Genomic DNA, 8,254 nt, shown 5'->3' on the forward strand with positions numbered 1-8,254 from the left:
ATCCTAGCACCTACCCAGAGAAGGTAGCCAGCCTGATCTCTGCCAGTAGACTAACCCTCTAACCCCTAAAACTTGTACTAATAATCCTCACTTAAATGTCATGATTACCTCATCAAATTTCCATCCTTGTACACTACTAATCACTCATCACCCTCACGCATCATTACCTCATCTTATGTATTTTAACCCTTCAGGTTCAATAAACCTCCATTATTGTGTACCACTTTCTGGAATGATTGCGTCTTTAATTAATTGTATAGAGGGCATTAGGGTAGTAGCAATTAGAGTTTTCAAAGTAACCTTACATAGGGATAGAGTAGTCTGTTGTCACAGATGACCAGTAGTTCTCATTTAGGCTAGACTACATTTTAATTCAGTAAGTTAGTACACTTAGTATCTCCACCTATAATTTAAGTAGTTAGCTGTATCGCTGCTCTAAAACTTCAGTTAGAGAAGGAGAACTGTTTAGTCGAGGTGATATACTTATTAGCCAAGGCCTTCATGCCCGAAAGGGAGTGAATGCCTTCTTCACAGGGGGAGCTTGTACGTTTTTACATCGCCTTGCCTCCCCAGAAATCGAAATTTACTTTATTTGCTAGAAGAGCAGCCATTTTTCCCACACTTTTACGAATTGGGGGATCGGCATTTCTGTTGTGCCCCAAAGATGGGGGTTATAAAGCCGTTAATGACTAGAGAACTAGTGTAGAATATGAAGGGCAGGTTGTAGGGGTTATATGGGCTGCTGGGTAGGCTTTAGGGAGTCCTAGCCTAAGATCACTTCTCCCACAACTCTGTGCTGGCTGTGTTTTGCATCTTTCCAGACAATGCTGCAGCCCATGCTTGAACTGAGGTCCCCATGAATGACCTGCCTTTGTCCTCAGTTGCTCCTAGGTCCTATACCAGTGAGACGTGTCCTCAGTAGACTTGTTTCAGCCCCTTTGTTCCTTAATGCTGGTTGGAGCCCTCACCAGACATCAAGCTACAGGCGCAAGCCAACTAAGGTATGTCTTGAAAGTGCAAATTTGAACCAGCCCCTATTTCTTCAAGACGAATCTTGCTATTCTCAATTTCAAATTTCAATGTTCTCACTCCTCTAATGAACATCCTTTTATCAACCCTCATAGCACGTGCCACCCCTGTGATTTGTCCAAGATTAAGATCTTCATTGAGCTATTTATTTAAGCACTAGAGTCCTCCCCTTGTGTGTGATTAAGTATAAACACCCTCCTTATTGCATTAGCCGTAATATTGTGCAAGAATTCTTTGTTTTATGTTGTATGTAATTTGGAACTCATTTCCAGATTGCCGACTCCATGCATCCCTGCCTCCTTGCCAGTGCTTTAATTACCTGAGATCATCAATTTGGAAACAAGCTTTGCATTGAATGTTGAATTTGGCCCCTTTCTCATATTGTGCTTGATAGAATAATTCAGACAGCACACAGCGCTCGGTCCACGTGGCCTATAGGCCGTCCAGTTAGCTCAGGTAGTACAATGGGTTTTTCTTTGTAAACAAATGTAATTTGGAACTAGTAATTGAGCTTCCCTGGCGACCTTTCAAACATATAACAATACCATAACTTAAGGTAAGTCATAAGCACTCGATTTTTTTTTTTTTCCTTTTTCCTCTTACGTGTATGCGTTGTGTTGGCCGTTTATTAACAAGGTTTAGTAATTTCATATAGAAACCAGCCAAGACCACACACACATAAATGTATATATTATATATACTATATACATATATATATATATCTATATATATATATATATATATATATATATATATATCTATATCTATATATGTATATTATATATCTATATGTGTACATTATATATATATAAATATAATATATATATATATATATATATATATATATATATATATTATATATATATATATTATTACGTATCTAGGGCCTTGTGAGAGACTAGATACGTAAACGGAAGTAATTTAGGGATTTCAAGAGGGAATTGCTTGAACTTACCGTAAACTTTCTTTAGGGGGAAGGTCGCCAGAAAACTCAGCTCGTTACTTTAAACTATTTATTTACAAAAAGGCCCGTGCTGGCCTGGAGAAAAGTTAAAGGATATGGGCCCCCACGTTGGGGCTTATAGTCTCATTCAATTCAAGCTGATTTCATTCACTTGGGTTAATGCACACTTGCGAGCAGAGAGACGGCACGTGACTCATGGAATCTGGAAAAGAATCCCAGATTAAACGACATAAAAGGAAAAATGACTTCTTGCTTTGATTAAGGCTGATTAATTCTCTAACATTGGGGAAGGTAAACTCGAATGGTTCACTGAGGTATGCACGAAAACTAGGTCTTTAACAAGTCACAAAGGGGAGCACGTGGCCCGATGAGGACAAAGGGCTTCTGATGTAGAAGGGGTAAAAATAAGAATTGGAAATGAATTTAGCAAGAGTCGTATGGTAGTAAAAGGTGCTGGGTTGAAGTTTACACTTTCAGACGTACCTTTATGCAATATTCTGTGTATCCTTGTAGAAGAATGCGGTCCGACCTCTGTTCAGGTCTGGGGTCCGTGTCCACCAGTGCGTCGTGGGTAGGCCTAATTTCGGGAGGCTGGCAATTTGACCTCTGTCCGAGACCACGTCTCGCGGCCGACTGAGACCGATACTCCTTGCTTTCGAATCACGGGGCTTCCAACAACCGCCTCGAGCATTGCCTGAAAGGTGGTAAACACAACGCCAGCAAATTGGGAAGGAAAATAGGTCTTATTGTAGAAGTCCCTAAAACCATCCATCTCGAAGCCTAGTACTCGTTGTGACCTGCCTCTCTTACCCTAAGCTTCCGTCAGACCGGAAATATCATTCCTACGACATCCCCACTCTCCCAACAACAGTAGCTTCAAGAGACGGCATGGCTGCTACTTTTATAATTAAACAAAACTAAAACTCTGCTGGGAAGGCGAGGCGTTCTATAAACGTAGCAGCTCCCCCTGTTAAGAAGGCATTCACTCCCTTTCGGGCGTGAAGGTCTTGGCTTAAATAAGTTGATCGCCTCGACAACCCAGTTCTCCTACTCTAACTTGAAGTTTTTTTGAGCAGCGATACGGCTGACTACAATGGCCTACCTAACTTATAGGCAAAGATGCTAAGTGTACTAACTTAATATAGTGATGTAGTCTAGCCTAATAAACAACTACAGGTTGTCTTGTGACGACAGTCTACTCTACCCCTAGATAAGGTTACTTGAAAATTCTACTTGCTACTAACCTAATGCCCTGGTACTAAATCATTAGCCTAACCTACTCAATACAGTTAAATGAAGACGCAATCATTCCAGAGTGTGGTACGCACAGCAGTAGTTCAGCGACGGAACTGTTAAAATACATAATGAGAGGTAATGATGCGTTGGGGATGATGAGTGGTTAAATTACCAGGAGGGAAATGCAATGAGGTAGTTATGACATTTACATGAGTGTTAGTATCACAATTTCTAGGGGTTAGAGGGTTAGTTCTACTGGCAGAGATCAGGCTGGCTACCTTCTCTGGGTAGGTGCCAGGATCATTCTGCAAATGAATGCGACACTGTACCTCGGGCACAGGTGTCAAGGAGAGCATGTGGCTCTTTTGGTGTTAGTTTGTTAATGACGTCCCTTCTTCTTCTTCTTCTTATTCCCCCAGGACCTGGCTATACCAGTCCTTGGAGTAGACGGAGGCACCGACTCTGGGGAAAGGCCAGAAACGCCGGCAGGAGCAGAGGCAGTGGTAGCCTGAGGCGGTATGAAGGTGAGGTCTGCCGGAGGTTCATCCTCGGGCGACAGTGGTGAGGGTGAAGAAGACGGAACTAGTGATTGGCCATGGGCTGCGGTAAGCTCCATGCCTGTTGGAGGATCCTTGGGTAGGTTAGGCGCCGGCACTAGCTCGGGGCCAGGCGCAGAAGTCAAGTTCGGTGGTGGCTCTACGTCCAGGTCTGGAACGGGAGCTTTGGGTACTGGACAGTGCTGCCAAGTGGCACTGGCAGAGAGTTGAGGTCGACTGGACCTGTGGCGGGTACCGGAGGTGCAATACCTCTCAGCGTGCCCTTGGAAATGGGAGACAGAGGCTCCTGTCTCTGGTTGAAGGCTAGGCCTTGTGGAACATGGACAGTGTCCGCTGCTGATAGTCGGCTAGGGCACCTAGGCCAATTAGTAGAGTGCCCTATTACGTTGCAGGTTTTGCAACGGAACTGTGAATGATCAATCTCCCTTCCTGGTAACGAGGGAGACTGTTGGTGGTTGTACTTCCTGGAGGAAGTAAAATTTCGATTACTCCTTGCTTTAGAGTGATTGGACGTGGGGTTAGGACCCCTAGGCTTTTTGGAATGCGAGGGAGACTTCATGTCTTGCCCTAGGAGGAGGTCGTAACCTCCTGGAATGTAGCTTGCAACTGCAAGGGTACAAACTTTGGAGAAACTAGGTCTGGTGACCCTCAATTGGACAGTCGGAAGGATCAGTTTAATGTGATTGATACCTTCAATGGTGATCAATCGACGTCTATCAATGTTAGCCCCTCGGGGGATTCGGTCTTCCCGTATCAGGGAGATTTGAGCGCCAGAGTCGTCGTAGGCTCTGACGTGGCTTGGCTGATAATGGCTTTGGAGGGGTGCGACGGTTATAGGGCCCTTAGCTGGGGGTCCTAGAGAAGAAGGATTGGTGACGGCCATTGCGATGGCCGGAATATTGTGGTTCGCGCACCCTCCGTAATTTGCAGACATGTGACCCTGCGGCCACAGTCTCGGCAGAACTTGTTCCAGAACCTCTTCCGTGGCACTGGATGATAAGGCCGAGATGGCCCCACAGGTTGCGAATCTGCGGAGTCACCAAGGCTGGCAGTGTGCTCTGGCACAGAAGAGTCCTCTCTGGCAGTGATGTGACGTGGGGAGGTTAAGGAAACCTCCGTTGAATCATCCTCGGAAGCAAGTCCGGGGTTAACTGGTGGGCTTACCTCTTCCAAAGTGGAGGAGGTAGGCGGTAAAATGGTAAGAGGCTGAGATGGTGCGGAAGAAACTTCGGGCTCTGACACTGGGTCAGGGCCAGGTTCGCAAATAGACAGGATGTCGGGGACATCGGAGGCACTAGCCTCTGAACCTAAAATTGAGGTGTGGTTATCTGGCATGCTGCAGGTGTCCGGTGCATCTGGTAGTGGGAGCTGCGTCCAGGGGAGATACGGCTTTAGTAAATCTCGGCCCAATATCACCTGATAAACATCATGAAATTGGTCCACTACGCCCAGGCGGCACAATGTGGTTTCCTTGGTCACCTGGTCCAGAAAGGGCATTTTCACATTCAGAAGGACCGAAGGAACAGAATAGAGGTTACCGTCAATCCATTTGAACTGAATTTCTTCGTCCGTCCGGATTTTGGCACCCCTAGGCAATGCCTTTCTGGAAATAAGGGAGACCTGGGCTTCGGTTTTTTTTTGTCGGCCATAACTTGTACCCACCGATAGGGCGTAGGAGACAGTTCATCAGGCAGGGCTACATGGTAGCCTTGGAGAAGTTCACCCTGGAAGCTCTCCTCCCAAGGTAGAGACCGACTTGGGCACTGGTCGGATCCAACAGCATGCCCACGCACACAACAAGTGGTGCAGAACCTCCGCACCACCTCTTACCGGGAGTCCAGCTCATGGTCTGGGGCTTGGAAACTAGCAGAGAGATTGCGTCATCTAGGAGGGCTAGCTCATGCTTTCTCTCTTCTTCTCTTTCCTTTCTCTCTGCTTCTCTTTCTTTTCTCTCTGCTTCTGCGGCTTTCCTCTCTGCTTCGCTTTCTTCCTTTCCCTGCTGGCGCGCAGCAGCCTGCTGCGTCTTTATCCACTGGTCAAGTGCTGGTCCAGTGTAACCAGCCTCCCTGCCTAGAGTTATGAGGGCTCCGAGCTTCTCTAGCTCTCTGGCAAAGAAGTCACGGGAAGCAGGGGAAGACATTTCCCTTAGGCTACAGTAGATGCTCGGAGAAAATGAAAATAATGGCCAGGAAAGGGTACTGAATGGAATAGGAGTCCCTACTGTGGAAAGTGGCACTCACTTGGAAAGGTGTTCTGCGACGTGGTAGAGAAAAAGTCTGAGAAGACTGGGTGCTCTGTGGCACTTGGGAAGTGTCCCGTAAGTTGGTGGCACTTCTGGATTGGCACCTTCTAAGAGGTGAAAAAAATCAATGGAGTGTACGGCGTACGTCACACTTAAGGGCGTTCCTAAGTTGGGAGACGCTGGAATGGGCTACCTGTAGGTCCAATACAGGTGCACGGCACTTATGAGGAGGCGTTCCTTGGTTCAGTGATCCAAAATGGTGGATACTCTATAATGAATGAGCGTTCCGTAGGACGGACACGCAGGTGTAGGGCTACCTGTACGTCTGTACAGGTGCACGGCACTTATGAGGAGGCGTTCCTTGGGTTGGTCCGAAGGATCACTGATCCTCGTACACGGACATTAATGAATTGGGCGTTCCGTAAGGACGGACACGCAGGTTTGTCAGCACTTAGGGCTGGTATTGCGGCGCTTCGGGAGGCGTTCCCTTTGTTGAGTGTTCCGAAGGATCACTGACCCTTGTACACGGACACACTAATTATTTGGGCGTTCCGTAAGGACGGACACGCAGGTTTGTCAGCACTTAGGGCTGGTATTGCGGCATTCTTATGAGGAGGCGTTCCTTGGGCAGCACTAGTAGTGCTGGTATTGCGGCACTTTGGGGAGGCGTTCCCTTAGGAGTGTTCCGAAGGATCACTGACCCTTGTACACGGACACACTAATTACTTGGGCGTTCCGTAGGACGGACACGCAGGTTTAAGGCTACCTGTACGGCTGTACAGGTGCGCGGCACTTATGAGGAGGCGTTCCTTGGAGCACTGGTATCGTGCTGGTGTGTCCCGGACACTACATGCAGTATACTTAAGTATACCGAAGTGAAATGGCACTGCTCATGGCAGAGGGTAATAGTGGAGGAGAGAAAGTAAAAGGTGGGAGTACTTCAGCAGCCAGTCGATGGACAGGGTCAAGAATTAGTGGCACTGTGAAATGGTAAGACCTGACGTGCACTGGTGGTGGCCAGTCCTAAACTGGTAACGACTTCCCTGTCTGGAAGTAATGAATTGGCGTGGCACACTGTGCGAATTGTGCTTGCGGTATACGCAAGTCTTTCGTGATAAAGAAAATGAAAAGACCACTCGGGCAACGACAGGTAATGGAAATTTTAGAAATGCTCAGTCACTCGCTGAAGTACTCGATAAATGAAACAAATAAATGGTTGCAAACTGCAATGGACACATGCGCGTACGTATCACGCTGTGTAAATGAAAGACACAAGAGACTAAAATAAGGTTAATTCGGCATGCTATAATTAATGGTAAGATGTAGTACTCTTGGCTTCGTGAATAATGGATTCTGGTTTTCTCTCTCTCTCTCTCTCTCTCGGAGAGGGTGAAAATGATATATGAATGAACTCCCTTATATTTGAATTGAACTACTAATGTTCGTTTAATATGACGCAACTTGCGTTAAATTATCTACTTACGTTAACGTTTACTGAAAGAATTGCTTTTGAAAACGTTTTATGAAAATGATAACGCGCTCGCGTTGAACGATTTTTACGTTAATGTTACGGCTTGCGCTTATGAAATGATTTGCGTTTCAATATGAATTTCACAAAGACGCGTTTTACGTTAACAATTCTTGCAAGTGACTCTACTTTTAAGATTTACGTTAACTTTACGTAAGGACAAGTGAAAAATTACGGTAAGGATTTGAAAACGATGTTAGCAAACAATTGTAAATGAGGTTACGTTAAGTGAAATGAAATTTTCGCTCAGCGCGCGAGTGAGCGATGCGAGGTGGAACACGTGAAGGAGCTGGGTAGCGCTGCTAGCGCGCAGCATGTCGTTCAAAACAGCTGATTCTCTGTAAATGGCGAAGGCAATTTACAACACAAAAATTCTACTTTCTTATTCAAGGCGAATTACGTTAATTTCTCTGGCAGAACGATAGATACTAGTACCGAGATCGATATTATTTACGTTAAAACTTTGAGACTTACGTTACTTTGCTTAAATTGTTTACATAATGTTGAAAGAGGAAACAAACATGGCTGCGAATGAGACGAAGGTTGGTTGAGACCGCGCAGGCGCGAGAGAGCGCGAAGCTGAATTAGCCGAGAGGTAAGCGGTTACCAACACTTGGAATGAAAACTAAGTTAAAAATGAATACCCTAACATATCACAGACAAAAGAATTGTACACTTCTTTTGCCGTAACTATTGGT

General features: G+C 45.8%; 1 long non-coding RNA gene across 1 annotated transcript in view; it reads left to right on the top strand.

Annotated features, from left to right (window-relative positions):
• The first annotated feature begins 420 nt into the window (after positions 1 to 420).
• LOC135202708 (uncharacterized) overlaps positions 421 to 8,254 on the top strand; it is an 11,849-nt gene continuing 4,015 nt past the window's right edge. The window contains exons 1-2 of the long non-coding RNA XR_010311794.1: positions 421 to 1,001; positions 1,302 to 1,585. This is a non-coding gene — a long non-coding RNA (uncharacterized LOC135202708). The remainder of the gene's footprint in view (positions 1,002 to 1,301; positions 1,586 to 8,254) is intronic.

This window comes from Macrobrachium nipponense, chromosome 33, assembly GCF_015104395.2.
Source record: "Macrobrachium nipponense isolate FS-2020 chromosome 33, ASM1510439v2, whole genome shotgun sequence".
Lineage (NCBI taxonomy): Eukaryota > Metazoa > Arthropoda > Malacostraca > Decapoda > Palaemonidae > Macrobrachium > Macrobrachium nipponense.